Below are 16129 nucleotides of genomic sequence, written 5' to 3' on the forward strand. Positions count from 1 at the left end.
GTTTGCCCCCGGCAATGCACTTTCATTTGCTTATTCCAGCAACATGGTACACCTACCATGTGCTGTAGATGGGTGGCACACAATGTTTGCCAAAGGTAATCCAGAAGCACAGACAGCAAGAAGCAGCACTATAAAGACCTTTGGATTCCATCTACAGAGCTACAGCAGCCATTTCATAAGGCAGGCATTTTAGAGCAGGCCTGTGCTCCATCTTATGATAGGAAGAAAGCAAAATGGGCCCAAGGAGGGTGACATCATCATCACAAACATCTGACAACATAAACATCATCTCAGAGTTGGGAAGGAAGGCATCACGAGAGGAGTAAGTATAAATGACACAGGTAGAGCGAGGGAGGTGGAGGAGGAGACTGCTACACTGAACTGAGTCACAAATCACTTGCAGGAAGAGTCAGCACACATGGCGAATGACATGGGAGGTCCTCGGAAGAGAGCATGTTAGGAGGGAGAGGCATGTGAAGAAGCAGAGCTGGAGACACCTAGTGAATCAGACAAACCAGAGCACAGAGAGATGAGGTCACATTCGCTTTGTGTCAGAGAAGCTAAATGCCAAAGCAGGGCCTGGAAAGCTTGCTCTTGTCATTCAGGACTGAAGCAAGAACATACTGGGTCAAAGCAAACATTTCCAGGCTGATAAAAAAGCTGAGAGTGGTTTTCCGTACTAACAGTACCTTCCAGACCTCTTGTGCATATCAAGGACAGGAAGAGGGGAAAACCCCAAACATCCTCAGAAGCCAGGCTAACAGCCAACTTCCAAAGGAAAGAGAACAATTAAACAATAACAAATACCAGAGACAATATAAATATCCAACACTAAAACAGTGACTAAATAAATAATAACAAATCCATTCATGTGAGTATTCTTCAACTATTACAAATGTATAAATATAATTGTATTAAAATGTCTATTAAATCATATTTATAAAAGTAATATAAAGATCATACTTATAAAAGATAAAATTTAAAAAACAGTAAAGATAAGCCGAACATGTTAGTAAGTTGTTTTATCAAAACAATTATAAGTTATTTTTAATACTAAGAATATATAGCATATACATAAATATCCATCAGTATAGACAAAGATATATACTTTATTTCTCTCTTCACTTTTTTTTCATGGAAAACTATAAGCAGCTATGTTGACAGGAAATCAGGGTACAGCTACGTATGTGTCCAGAATTGCACCACAAGTGGTAGAAGACAGAAAATAGTTAAAAGTCCTGTGCTCAAAAGTTGTAGAAAAAGAAGATTGGGGCAACTGAAGATGCTGGTACAGAGCTGCAACTCAGTAATTGTGGATGGATGGATGGATGGATGGAGGGATGGAGGGATGGAAGGAGGGATGGATGGGTAAAATTGACTTACGTGCAAAATTATCTGTTCAGCAGGATCTGCATATTGTCCAGAAAGATAATTCTGCAATCTCTTTTCCCAGGATCTCTTTCTAGTATGGGTCTTCACTAGTTCTGTTGAAGAAAGACTTGAGAGAGTTCTGAAAGAAGTTTGATTTTACCATAATTTATAGGCACTTGAGCACTGGCAGAAGGGAGACACTGGGAGTATCACTCTTAGAATCAGGCTATTAAACTTTTTCATTATAACCACAGTCTAGAATGCATTGTCAGAAACTCTTGCTTTGGAGTGACAGTTGCTGAGGGAAGAGGAACTCCTAACACCTGAGCACTTTGTTATTACCTGCTAAAAGGAGGAATCCCTTTTCCAGGGCTGTTCAATCTTTAATCTCCTCTGTCAGACCTCTTTGTATTTGAATCACCTGGAGTAGCTTCTGTCCAAAGGAAACCTTAATTAACATCGACTTCATACAATAAAGTGCAGGACTGAGGGCTCCCTAGGATGCCACAAGCACACAGGATGATATCCAAGTTAGACTCAGGGTATCTTGTCCAAGTGAAATGTACTAAGCAGGCGTATAACCTCTTTGTATGTGAACAAATACCTCTTCTTGCTTACTTCAGGGTTTTCCTCACTCCTTCAAGTTTCTCTTTCTTCTTTATCATCAGAACCAATGTGACTTTTTTTCTTTAAACCCTGAATCAATATTGGCCTTTACTAGCCCAATCTCATTTACAAAATTAATGGTTCAGTTTCCTGACAGTAATGGCAACTCTCCTGACATACGTGTAAAGAAATCTTCACAAAAAGTATTGAGGTATCTTCTGCCAAGATACCTCCTTCCAGAAATAACTTCCAGGTGAATCTAACTCCATGTTCAGAGGAGCCATGGAGAAGTGAGTGGCTTTTGAGCCACTCTATTAAAGAACAGTTTTGGCCAATTCATTCATAGCCGTCACTTAGCCATTCAACAGAGATATCACATATCTAATAGGTACCAGGCACTGGGGCTAGGTAAGAGGTAGGATGACAGCAAGGTGTGGTCCCTTCATAAGACATTGAAGATAGGCACAGGTAGCTACAAATGCTAAAATTGTAATACTAGAAAAATGCTTCTTTTAAAAATGTATTTCTCTATTCACTTTACATCCTGGGTGTAGCCCCCTCCCTCCCCTCCTCCTAGTCCTGTTCCCCCATCTCACCTCCCCTATTCCTCAGAAATAGGGAGCGCCCCCTCTATCCACCTACCCCAGCTCATCAAGTTGTATCAGGACCGAGTTCATCCTTGTCCCCGGTGGCCTGTTGAGGCAGTCCCGTCAGGGAGAAGTGATAAAAAAGCAGGCAACAGAGTCCATGTCAGAGACAGCACCCATTCCTCTTGCTAGTGGACCCACCTGAAGCCTGAGATATCCATTGGCTACATATCTGTAGAGGACCTAGGTCCAGTCCATGCATGGTCCTCCAGACTGCACAGGTCCCTCTGGGCCCTGGTTAATTGGCTCTGTTGGTCTTCTTGTGGAGTTCTCGTCACTTCTAGGTCCTTTTATCCTTCACCCCACTTTTCCACTAGACTCCCTATGCTTTGCCCAGTATTTGGCTGTGAGCCTCTGCATCTGTTTCAAACTGCTGCTGGGTGGAACCTCTCAGAGGACAGCTCTGATAGGCTTCTGTCTACAAGCATAGAAGATTATCATTAATAAAGTCAAAGGTTGGCTCTCTTCCATGCGGTGGGTCTTGGGTTGGGCCAGGCATTTGCTAGACATTGTCTCAATCTCTGCTCTATCTTTAGTCCTGTGTGCCTTGTAGGCAGGGTAAGTTTTGAGTCAAAGTTTTTGTGGGTGGGTTGATGTTTCCCCTGTCCACTATGAGTCTTGTCTAGTTAAAGTGTGTCCTCTTCAGTCTTCATGGCCCCTGCTACTAGGAGTCTCAGCTAGAGTCCCCCTCATACCTTCCCAGAGGCATATTTTGACTTAAGTCTCCAGCCTGTTACAGAGATTCCCCTGCAGTTTCTCTTTTCTCTGCAGGCCTCTGTCCTCTGGAACCCGTTGTCCCCTACTCTGATCTTCACCCTTATTTCTCTCTGCAATGATGCTTCTTTTATAGTCAAGCAAGCAGTGTTTCTATCTAAGTGCTGTTACACAGAGAAAGATAAAAATAAAAACCAAGAGATGAAAGGTTGATGAACTGCTGACTGGATACAATTTTACTCCCTGGCAGGAAGTGTGTAAACAGACTGCTGAGATTCTAGGAGGAGCAGACACTTGAATGAGAGGAAACAGAGTCAGTCTTTTCAATCCAAGAAGTGCTACTGGACACTGTGGTACTAAGTACTTGGTAAATGGAGGTAGGAGGGTCAGGGGTTCAAGTTCATCCTCAGTTATACAGTGAGTTTGTGACCAATCAGACTACATGAGGTCCTGTATCAATCCGTCAATAAACAAGTGAACAAACACAAAGAACCGTAAGTCTCTCCTACCCTTTTACCAAGCAAAACCTCTGCCTACCATTGATGGCCAGCAATATTTACACTTGCTCCTTAGATGTACATAAGTGCAAGAATGGCTATAGCGGTTGTTATACACACCTACCTTGGATAATGGCTTTCAGAGTCCCAAGACAACATTTCCGCTCTGCTTGAGTGGTTCGATTTGGGAATAAGATTCCCAGCTGTCATTTTACCAGAAGTCAGGTCTGCACTGTTGGCAATAAGCTAGATGGCACACCGGGGCTCATTAGTAGGGTAACAGTGTAATTTATCAACCCAACCAGGATGCCAATTTAGATAAAAGAGTGCAATGAGAATAATTACAGTAGGAGGCCACAGCAACTCCAACTAGGACTTCTCTGAAGAGAACCACAGCTTACCTAAAGTGGAAACAAAGGTGACATGATATTTGCTGAGCTCTCTGTGCAATCTTCTGCCAGCTGTGGTGTTCATAGGCTTTCTCTCATGCTAATCTACACAACAATTTTATGAAGTAAACATTATTGATCTCATTTTGCAAATAAAGATCCAAGGCTCAGATAATTAATGAAATTTCTCAGGGCAGAAAAATATAGTGATAGGTGAGTCTATTACCTGAACTCAGAATACCATACTTCTAATATCTATCCTCAAGACAGCTGTGGCCTGGGCTCTGAAGCAGAAAGTTTCGTCTCAGGTAACCATGGCTGAGATTAAACATACAGGTATTTATTAACAAGTGCAATGTGGCTGCATTTCAATACTTGGTTGAAATCCAAGCACAAAATCAAGTCAATTCATTATCTGTGTAGGCTAAACTAGGTGCTGCATATACACAACCGAAAAGATGGTACTGGCTGTGAAAGCCTGTACAAAACAGAGGAAGATAATTTAAAAAAAATCAATCAACACAGAAATGCACCATTAAGCTCCAGAACAGAGGAACCTCCTAGGCCACATGAAGTCACCACAGGGAGGCTCTCACTGAACAGGACATAAAACAAAATGCTAAGAATGGGCTAGGAAAAGAGTCAGGAATAAAGCCTAAGAAAGATCATATGCACTTAGCACATATAGCAATATAAAAGGACCTTCAAGGAAAAGGCAGAAATTGGTTTGGCATGAGTGAAGGGTTGGCAACCCTCATCTGGACAAAAGGCAACAATATCATGCTTCCTCATTTCCTCATCCCAAGCCTATAAGATAATGTAGGTAATTACCATTCAGGGATTAAAGCTCAATCAGGAATAAAGGCCATTTGTGTTTCTACCCGTCTTGATTTTAACCTTCTCTTCTCACATTGATGAGTCCCCTTTTGACCTTCTCTTGTCTTGGTTTTCGTGTGACCTCTGTCCTCTCTATTCCCTGATATCTCATTTCTACCTTTCCTGTGTTAGTAATTACTATAGAAACTTCTTTTAAATTTAAATTAACTTCGAGCAGTTTAGTGATTTCTAGCTATCATGGTTTGAATATGAAAAGCACTGCCGTGGGTTCATGTACTGGGATACAGTCACCATCTGAGGGGCTTCATGGAGGTGATTAGATCCTGAAATCTGCACCATCACTCATGGATTAATCCAGTGTTGAATTTAAATTTTTAAAATCCTGTGAGGTTCTGGAACTCTTAAAGGTCGATGCTGAATAGAGGAAAGAGGTCTCTGAAGCAGGCTTTGTCTCCTCCTCTTCCTCCTCCTCCTCCTCCTCCTTCTCCTCCTCCTCCTCCTCCTCCTCCTTCTTCTTCTTCTTCTTCTTCTTCTTCTTCTTCTTCTTCTCTCTCTCTCTCTCTCTCTCTCTCTCTCTCTCTCCCCTCCAGTGAGGCATCCCATGAGTTGAAAAGCATCTACCACCATACTCCTACTACTGGCTACCATGCACTGCCTCAGTACAGACTCAAAAACACAGAACCACGTGATCACAGACTAGAACCAAACACATCTTCCTTTCTGTAAACTGTCAGCTTTTCTGTTAGAAGAAAGCAAGTTTAACCTACTGGTTAAAGTTCTTAGCACAGATTCTAAACACTTGTATGAATGAATTAGTGAAGATCATCTTCCATTGTAGTCGTGTTTGAAGCTTAGGGGGGTGGGGTGGGGTCAGTATCTATTTCTGTGATGGCTTATGAAATTGCACCTACTTTTTCTGTATCTTGTACAGGCTTTATTTAGATGCAAGGACCAAATATTCAATTTACTTCAATTAATTGATGTTATAGGATGGCTTATTTTGTAGCAGTGATGAAGGAGGCTAATGCCTTTTGAATGTAAGGCAAAAGGTAGGCAGCTGTCATGGAAACTGAAGTAGACTAGGAGCAACAGCTCCGTGAAGCTCAGCAAAAGGAATTCACCATCGCCAGGCTCAGCCGTGAACGCAAGTTTTGCCCTTCTCTACAGCAAACAAAGGACTACTTATTAACGTTGATTATATTTTTTTTAAAAAAAAACATACTGGTTAGCCCCTTAAATCTGAGTTTCTTTGGAATCCTAGGCTCATCTCTTACTATATACTATTCTTGTGCCAAACTATTCATTTACTGGACATCTACTGTCATGACCCCTCCTATATCTTTGAGTTCCCCAAAATTGGACGTATAGGAAGACAGTTGCTAGAGATGATCAATCCAAGGATGGAATCTTTATATTAACCATAGCCACAGAGGTGTATGAACACAGAACTCCATAGAGAGGGGATAATTGATTATAGAAGAGTCTATAGATGTGCACTCTATGAACTCAGACACTCAACTGAGGGGCAAGTGGGGGTGAAATCAAGCTTGTACTGGGGTACATGGATGCATCATACCCTAATTAATGGGACAGTGTGGGCTGCTTACCAAAGCCACACACCAGCAAGGCTGCAACCACTAGAGAATTGCCATCAACTAGTTTACATGAAAGTGAACTGTAGAACAATAGTAGCTCTGTTAACCTGAGAAATAATGAATAAGGGATGTCCTTTCAGAGAGCAGAACAGGGACAATGGATGAAATAACAAGGGATTTACTCTTCTGCCATGGGAGGAAGTCTTCAGATATTCTGTGCGTGAAGACAGACGATAGCTTCTGACCAGCAGCCACGCTAACACTTCATCAGTCCAAAATATATCTTAATCCAAGCAGGTAGAATACTAAAGCCAACCATCACAGGTATCTACCACTCTGAGTCTATATAGAGAGAGCAGAGATTTAACTTAACCCAGGCTATCCAGTAAGCATCTTCTGGAGAACTCATTGATGATGGGGAGAAGTCCCCATAAATGTTGGTGACCAGTGGTGACGTGTTTAGATTACCAACACTTAGATATATTTCAATATAAGACAATTCTATGCAGGAAATTACATAACAAAAATATTGGACCAGAGAGATAGACATATTCATTGGTCCCTAAAATATACACAAATTCAATGCAATATCCCTTAATGCTGTGTACAATAAATTTTCATCTTGCTTAAGCCAGTGTTTCATCCAACTTTTAATCCTAGTAATTAAATATAAGTCCTAACAATAAATTGTAAACATACAGAAGCTTTCCAAAGTTATAAGTGATAGGTGAGATTTCTCCTATTACCTCCACACGTTCCCCCCAAGCAGGATATACTATCTGTCATAAACTCAACATATTCAAAATCAATCTCATCACCACTTTGCTTGCCTCATTCCCCACTGAGTCTGTTCTTCATCTTGGATGGAGGTAAGTATATGCGGAACTGAAGGTGCTGTGTATAGTGGGCTGTGTGGAGTGGGAGTATTTATGGAGGATGTGCATGGTGCATGGAGAGAGAGAGAGAGAGAGAGAGAGAGAGAGAGAGAGAGAGAGAGAGAGAGGAGACAGAGAGAGAATACAAATGTGCACGTGCATTCGGGGGGTGGTATGAAATAAGGGTGAGTGTCAGTAGACTGTGGTGAAGGGAGAGGAGAAGATATAGGCAGGGGAGAGAAAATAGAGCAGAATAAATGTGAGAGAAAGGAGGGCGGCGGAGGAGGAGTGTGGGAAGTATGAGTGTGGAAGGTTGAGTGTGGGGAAGGATTTCTAGGGAAGAAAACTAAAGGGAGGAAGAGTCAGGGGGACTGTGAGTGTGAAGGAAGGATACATGCTAGGGAGGGCGAGTGTCAGGGGAAGGAAGAATGTGAAAGTAGGCAAGTATGAGGGGAGGATGAGATGGGGAAGTGTGGGGAGGGGAAGATAGAAGAGCAGCTAAATGAAAAAGTGTGGAGGAGGAGTGCCAAAAAGTGGGGAGAAGAGATATCGAAGCAAAGGAGGAGGATGTTCTCCTCTCTTCCCCTGTGTGGGAAGACCTCAACTTTCACAAAGCACCCACTCTATGTGCCCTTTGGAGCCTCATGAAAATTCGTAAGAAAGTAAAGGTCTTATATGTGCTAGGTAAGGACTCTACCTTGGAAGTATACCTTGCTCCTATTTTCTGACTGAAAGCCTACAGAACATAGAAAGCTGCACTTAAAAACAAAAAAAACAAAAAAAACAAAACATCTGCTTTTCCAAGTCCAGCTGTGTGAATATCGTCACCATTGAAGGGAAGGGATGGGAGATAACAGGTTAGGTAGACAAGTGCTACCTATCTGTCTGTTAGATCTCTAACTTCCCAGACCTCCCAGTTAAGCGCCCATCCATCCCTGTATTAATCCTTCGTTTGCTCATTCTCAAACTTGAACTCAATCTCTTCTGCATGTCAGACCCACTGATTTCTGCCATTTGAGGGAGAAACATGTGGCAATAATTATGATGTCCATAGTGTCAATAATAGGGCAAAAATGGCACTGGTGGGGAGTCAGAGAAGACAGGGAGATCAAGTATGAGAAGGCGGTAAGGAATTAAATTGTGACTATCCCAAGCTTCCTTTTCTTTACATCCAGGTTATATTTGATTGACCTCAGAACCCTAGGCTATAAACTCAAGAGTCTAAAATTAGCAAGCATAGCCCTGCAGTTTGTCATCATTAAATGCACCCACCCTTCTTAGGCTCTGCCTCTGCTGCTAGAACTCTCTCATGAGCAGGATGGGGTTACCATGCCTGCTTCTATAATAACTTTATCTCTATGGGGAGAGGGCTGGGTGGAGGAAACTCATTCTGTGCTTAGCCATTTATCCCAAATAAACTTAGCTGCTATTTCTGGCATTTGGGGGAAAGCACAAAGACCACATTGGGCAGGGTGTCCAACATTGCACACAGATTGGTACCAGGCCTGTGAACCTCTGACCTGATCCTGGCTCCTTATCCTATTGACTTTCTATTTGCCTCCTGTTTTGATTTGTTTTTATTAAGTTTTTATACTTCCCTTTAAGATGGGCATCTATTCCCATTCCATTCAGAAAATGAATTTTTATAGAGGGTTCCAGATTGCCATAGCTTGCTATCCAGTCACTGGAGACTCAGTCACTGCTTTCTTTCCTCCTTTTGACTACAATGACTGCAAACATTGCCTGCCTCCTGATTCTGGCTTCCCCACCGTGCTTGTTGCTTGTTGTTTGCTTGCTTCTTGTAGCTTCATCTGTGAAGAAGTTAACAAATATCTAGTCACCCCAAAGAAGGTACCAAAGAGATGCTTCCATCTAAGTCTAGCTTGGTGAACCAATGAGTTCACTGGAACTACTTACAGAAGCCTGGGTGAATAGTTACCATAGAAGCAGAATGAAAAAAAAAAGAAGGTGCATCACCAAGAAGCCCTGTCCCAGCATTAAACCTCAAGAAAGCTTCATTGTGGAGGCCGCTTTTGGTAAGTTTCCACATCCTATATACTCTAGCACTCTCCAAGACTATATACAACTGGAGGGCCTGCATACAGCTGCTGGAGAGGACAGGCAGGAATAAGTGGTTACAATCTCAAGTTGGGGCCAAATGACCTCTCCCTACCCCTCGCCAATGAGAGCATCAACAAGGCTGATGACTGCAGGCAGTCACATCTGCTATTGTTTTGAGATGGCAGAGAACCAAAGTTCCTGAACAACAGGACAAGCCCCAACTTCTCTCTATATAGTAACCTTTGCCTGTGGTTCAGCTGCAGAATGCCTCTCACCACCAGGCCCTGAGTGTAAAGGAAGCTTGGGTGTTAAATTGTGTGTGTGTGTGTGTGTGTGTGTGTGTGTGTGTGTGTGTGTATGTTTCTCATTTAGACTGAGCTATTAGAAAGAGCCACTTAGATTCTTAGGGAATACTGTCCCCTTCTTTCTAGGTCATTCTGAATTTTCTTTATAACTGTATCTGTAACTATTTTGATTTTTTTTTCTCTAATTCAAAAATGCCTTCCCCTCACATCAAAGCTATTGGAAGCGTTTTTGGAGTCTGTTATGATGAGAAATGTTACGAGGTGAAAATGTTATCTCAACTGCTGGCCTCAGAGCTCTAAAGGGGGAAAAAAACTGCCTTTGTTCGGGGAAGTGCCTTGACAAGCCCCTTAGGGTAGAGGTGAGAGTGACTGACAAGAAGACAAAGCCACCAGCTGCTGTGGACCTTTAAAAAGAGCAATTTGTTTTGAGCTGGAGAGAAAGGGATCTAAAACACATGGGTGGAGACTGCAAAGAGAGAGAAAGGAAAGGAGGAGAGGTGTGAAATGAAGGGAGGTGTGAGCATTAAAAATTAAGACCAGGTAACTAGCATTCCCCAGAGTAAAGGAGAGTGAAGCTGCTGACCCTGGAGCTAGTCCTTAAGCAGAAAATTGGGAGAACACTATACCGCATATTTTGAGTGAAGTTTAAGTCGACTTCATTGCTGTAATACAAACTCATCACCTCAACCCGCTGGCAAATTGCTTCATGCTTGTGCATGTCTTGTGAGTGTGATTCTCCTTAAAACCCTTGAAGAAGGCGCTGGGTTTCATTGTCTCAATCAACATCTGGAGGCAGAAATCTCTGTCCTGAAGCAAAGGAGGATGAACTCCTATCGGTTTCTGTGGAACTCTGTGGGACAGCTTTGAACTTGTGTGGAAGAGAAGAGGGCTAGAGTATGGGGATGTCCAAAGCAACATGTGACTGAGGGTATCAGTTTAATTCTGCCACAGAAGAGCACCAGTGACTGGGTCTTTGCAAAGTGCTTTCTCACGTGTGGTTTCATTTGGCTACATATCCCCAAGGAGCTGTCCGGGCAGAAGGTGCAGCCTCCTTCATGAGTGCAAAAGGCGCTCCCCTTTCTTAGGCACTTGGGCTCTATTCTTCCAAAGAGGTGCTATGCAACCTCAAAATCCCACTAGACAGTTTTGTTATCTATAAAAATCATGAAACCCCAAACGTCGGCATTATCTGAGGGATGGGCATGTGATTTGTCTAACGATTTAATGAATGACCCTTTGTTCTGACTGTGGTTTGGAAGGAAACGCTGTCATTAATAGACTGCTTTTCCAAACTACATTCTAGAGTAGGATCTACTCCGCTCAAAAATAAACAGTAGGTCTTGAGAACAACTTTCAGCTCTCCACCAAAGACCAAATAGTCCTGCCTCTAAAATAATGTCTGATGTCACTCTTCTATCAGCAGACCCTGAGTTCTGCTGCTGCTAGCTGCTCCCCACCCCCATTTGCACTTGGCCTTGCCTCTACTAGTGCATTGTTTTGGCATTCACCCCAAAAGCCAACACTCAGTTGTAGACCTCCAAGAAGGGCTATTTCCTACAGGGTTCATGAGCTAGAATGTGAAAGCACATACAGTTCTGCCTCTGCTTTTTGCTGGACACCCTAGGTTCCTCCTGTGATCTGTGTTCTGCGTACGTCCTGTAGTAGAGAAGATAGGGCCAGGGCAGAAGAGTCAACTCCTGGCTGTGACCTAGGCTCTAATGGCTTTTAACCTCTTCCTTACATCAGTCTCCCCTGCCTTTTGCCTCCATGACACAAGGGAGAAGCTGCCTTGATTGTCTCCTCCCCTGTAACCAGGTGTGCAGGTGTTGGACAGAGAAGGATCATATTAATACCACACATCAATACCCCAAAAGCTTGTTCTCCAGAAACTTGCACAGGAGCAACTGCTGTGCACATACACAGTGATATGAGGGCTCTAACTGTTGTCCCTTTGATCTAATAAGGGAAGCAGACAAGCTAAACCTTCTATTTCCGCAAGCTCATAATCAACTGGAGGAGTCAATCTGCTTGTAAAGTGAACCCCCTGAGAGCCTTCACCTGGAAAGTAGGCCACACAAACAGAATGCCAACACTTAAAAGTAGGGGTCTGTGTGCTCATGGTAATCAGTACCCCCAGATGAGAGAATCTTCTGTTTGGCCAGTCAACTCTAGAAAATTCCAGAGGTTTGATGGCTCCAATAGCCAGCCTGGCCCAGAAGTTCCCAGCTCACCTGCCATCCTCTTCCCAGAACACTATGCTGGTTATCCTGCTCATTCCTCTGACACCCATTCCTGGCAAGCTACCTGCTACCTGGCCAGCAGATGGTCCACTAGTGACAGGCAAGTGTGTATTATTTCTGAGGATGGGGTTGGGTGCCTTGGAACACGTTTTCCGGATCTGTAACTCTTAGCATAGAGTGTGGAAGGGTTAACTCCAGGCCTGAGAGAGCTGATGACACAGTTTTGCCTTGTGAGGGCTGGCATTCAGCACCCCTCACTACTGTCCCCAGGAAGCAGAATGAGAAGTCAGTGTGATGGAAAAGTGTGGCAGCCTGTTAGCTTGTGCTGCATGGAGGTCTTTTGAAGATAGACTGATGACTTCGGGCTTGGGGCCCCTGGAACCCAACTGAGAACAATACAATGACATTTCTCTGGCCCTTTATCTGGTAGGATAGGTTACCATGCAGCCTCCTAAGCGACAACTTGACAATTTGCAATCTGACCAGCATTGTGGAGCACGGGTGTCACCTGGTGGCCAGATCTGGAGTAACCAACATTACGACAGCCAGAGGATCCTAGGAAGCATTTGTGTAGTGGGAATCATAGCAGCTTCCCAGTGACTCTAATGATGCTCACACAATGTCCACATCACATCTCTTCCCAGAAATCCTGCACTCTCCTTTCTCTAGGCTTTACTCATGCTGGTCTCTTTGTCATCACAGCCCATACTAACTGGAATATACATTTCCACCATCAGAAACACTCTGACCCTCCACCATGTGAGGGTATGCTCTTTGTGCCATGCACTGAATGAGGCACGGGATTAAAATCACCAAGCAACGGTTCCTTCCTCCAACAAACTAGTGCTACAATATTATTATTTGCCAACATATAAGGCACAGGTGGTTCACATATCTATCTATCTATCCATCTATCTATAATCTATCTATCTATCTATCTATCTATCTATCTATCTATCTATCCAATCATTGATTCATTTATTTATTCATTTTTTGTTTTATCAAGACAAGGTTTCTCTGTGTAGCTTTGGCTGCCCTGAACTCATTTTGTAGACCAGGCTGGCCACGAACTTATAGAGATCCTCCTTCCTCTGCCTCCCAGACTGCTGGATTACAGGCATGCACCACCACGCTGGCTGACACAGGTGATTCTTATAATGGGTTCATAAGCTAAGAGGTGGTCTTAAGAGGTGAAAGCCTGTGAGCCTCAGGAGTTTCTTCTAAGGTACTTCAAAGATGTAAAGGGTAGGTGAGACTTCAGAGCGTGGGGAAAAACAAGAGCATTCCAGGCATGAATAGAACAAGGAAACTGCTGTGGGTCCAGGAAACTGTCAGGATGGCTGTAGACATTCGTGTGTCTGGTGGGCATGGGGGCAGGGTGGTGCTGCTAGTGGCGGTGGTGGTAGTGGGGAGATGGTTGACTTATAGGAACAATGGAACAGGAATGATAGCTTGTGATGTAAATCAAGTTTTCAATTTGAACATCTTAGGGCTAAAATGAAAAATAATTAAAGCCATGAATAAGTAAGTTATTTTATTCTGCCTTTTTTAAAAAGCCTATTTAGATCTATTTAAGGCAAGCATACAGGAACGTTGGTTAGAAATGTATTCCGTTGACGAGATAATTCAACGGACACTGTCATGAGCCTGTTATGTGCTAGGTTCTGTTCATACCCAAGCCCTTCCTTAGGGGAATATTCATTCTGGAGTGTAACAGGGGTAGAGGGGAAACTAGGTGTCCCAGAAGTTGAATTGACAGAATTCTGGAGGTCCATGGATAAGAAAAAAGAGTCAACATTCCTGCCTAAGTGATAGGAAGGGAAGTGAAGCCACACAGGGCTGGAATGTAGGAAAAGAAACACATGTTTTGAAGTGTAATCAGTAAGTATGGCAAAAAAAAAAAAAAAAAAAAAAAAAAAATTGGAACACTAACTCATCACCCACAAATTAACATTATAAGAACTATTTTGTGAAATTCAGAATAGTTTTGTAAAAGTATTAATGCATAACCTGATTGTAAGACCCTGGAGCAGGACAGCACTAGAAAATAAGCCTGTAATTTTTCACCATGGCAGGCCTGGAAATCCATTCGTCAGAAGCCTTCACAGCTCTTTCTTTGGCTAACTCCTGGTAATTAACACTCAACCTACCTTCTCAGCTGCTCTGGAGGCTGGCTCGAGGAACACAAGTCTATGGGCTGCTTAAGCTACCAAGTGAATTTGGGGCCAGCCTGGGCAACATAATGAAGCCCTGAGGCAAAATAAAAGGCAGGAAAGCTGGAGATGTATCTCACACATGCCTAGCATAAGTAAGGCCCCAGGTTTGAGTTTCATGCCCAGTCACCAAAACACCTCATCCTAAGTCTCTTCTGAGCAGAGCAAGCCACCAGCCTTGTTTTTAATGGCCTTAGGCTTCACAAGGGCTTTAATGGCCTCTGCTCACGCACTCATTGCCTTTGCATTGTTCAGGCCTTTCTTGTGCTTCTTGGCAAAGCACACGTTCCTCAGGAACATGGGGTCAGTCAACCCCTTAAGAGATTCACATCTTTGTGACTGGGATTTCTTGATGCCATTTCTGTAGCATTTGTGAGACTGGTTGCGTGATATGGTTATTGGATTTGTCCATGTCTGCACAGTAAACCAGGGTCCCCACAGTGCCTAGGACAAGAAAAGCAAAAGGTAGAACTCACCAGGTAAATCTGAGTGCTAGGAAAAACCAAATATGACGGACATGATCAGCAGCCACTTCGTGACTTATAACGCTAGAAAGGCCCTAGAAATAGTCTCTCAGAGAATGATTTTGAGACTCTTTCTTAACCTCACTGTCATAAAAGAAATCTATCCTGCAGGAAAACGCCAGATGTAGGAATCCTTTTGACTTTTCCGTAGAACTAAGGGCCTTCCAAGCATCCCACCCCAAGCTACAGATGTGTGAGTCAAGAAGCCATTTGAGAGGAGATTCACTCGTCTCTTGCCATTTTGTTTCCCATTTCTTTTCAGCTGAGGCCTCCGTTGGAGTTTCTGGCTCAAAGTACGGGCATGAAAAATTGCACTATGCATGCCACGGTTCGCTGCTGAAGTGCTGGAGGCAGCCCTTCTCCAGACAGAAGGTAGGTGGTGCTGTGCAGCTGGTGCCTAGGCCTTCTGCTTGTGGTTCAGGAGAAATGACCCTGAGGTCATATCTCTGAGGAGAGATAAACTTCTTATCTCTGGTAATTCTAACTTTCCACTATTCTTAATTCTTGTCTCATTGAAAGGATCATTCAATCATGCTAAAAGCATTCAAGGGCCATCAGGGAGGTTCAGCGAGTCAAAGGGATTTTTTGAAACAAGCCCCAGGACTTTTTGTTCATTTATTACTTATTCTAATGTTTTTATTACTCTAGACTTTACACTTTGGTTTGGAATGTTTTGAATAAATGTATATATGTTTTAAGTTAATTTTGTAGTTCTCTGCAATGAGACTCAAGATCATTTTCTGGGGATATGAAACAGACAGTTTCATGCAGTTTGGTGCAGTTCAGTTGAGTGCAGTTGAGTTCATGCAGTTCAGTTCATGGAGTTCAGAGGAAGTTTTTCCAAGCAGAGCATCCTGTGCAGGCATCACGTAGGTTTAAACTCATCTGTGTTCCTTCTTTTAGGCACTTTGGTTGTTTAATGAATGGGTGTCTCTTCTATCTGAGCTAAGAAGAATCATCACAGCCATCTTTGGAGGCAAATTCTTTATTTCAGTAAAAGGTAATATATTTCCACTTAAACTCTTGGATATTTGAGCTCAAATTCCAGTATTGTCCCCTTGAACAAATGACCAGTTTTGTTTTGTTTTGATTACTGTATGTAACCAAGTGATAATACAGAATCAATAATACCTATATTTCTGGGTATGAGAACTCAATGTGATATAGACAATCCACCCTCTATCAAAAAATTGACTTTTTTGTTTTTACTACCCAACCACAGCTTCCCCCACTTCCCCTTTGCACCCTCCTATCA

Source organism: Acomys russatus, chromosome 7 (assembly GCF_903995435.1).
Source record: "Acomys russatus chromosome 7, mAcoRus1.1, whole genome shotgun sequence".
Classification (NCBI taxonomy): Eukaryota; Metazoa; Chordata; class Mammalia; order Rodentia; family Muridae; genus Acomys; species Acomys russatus.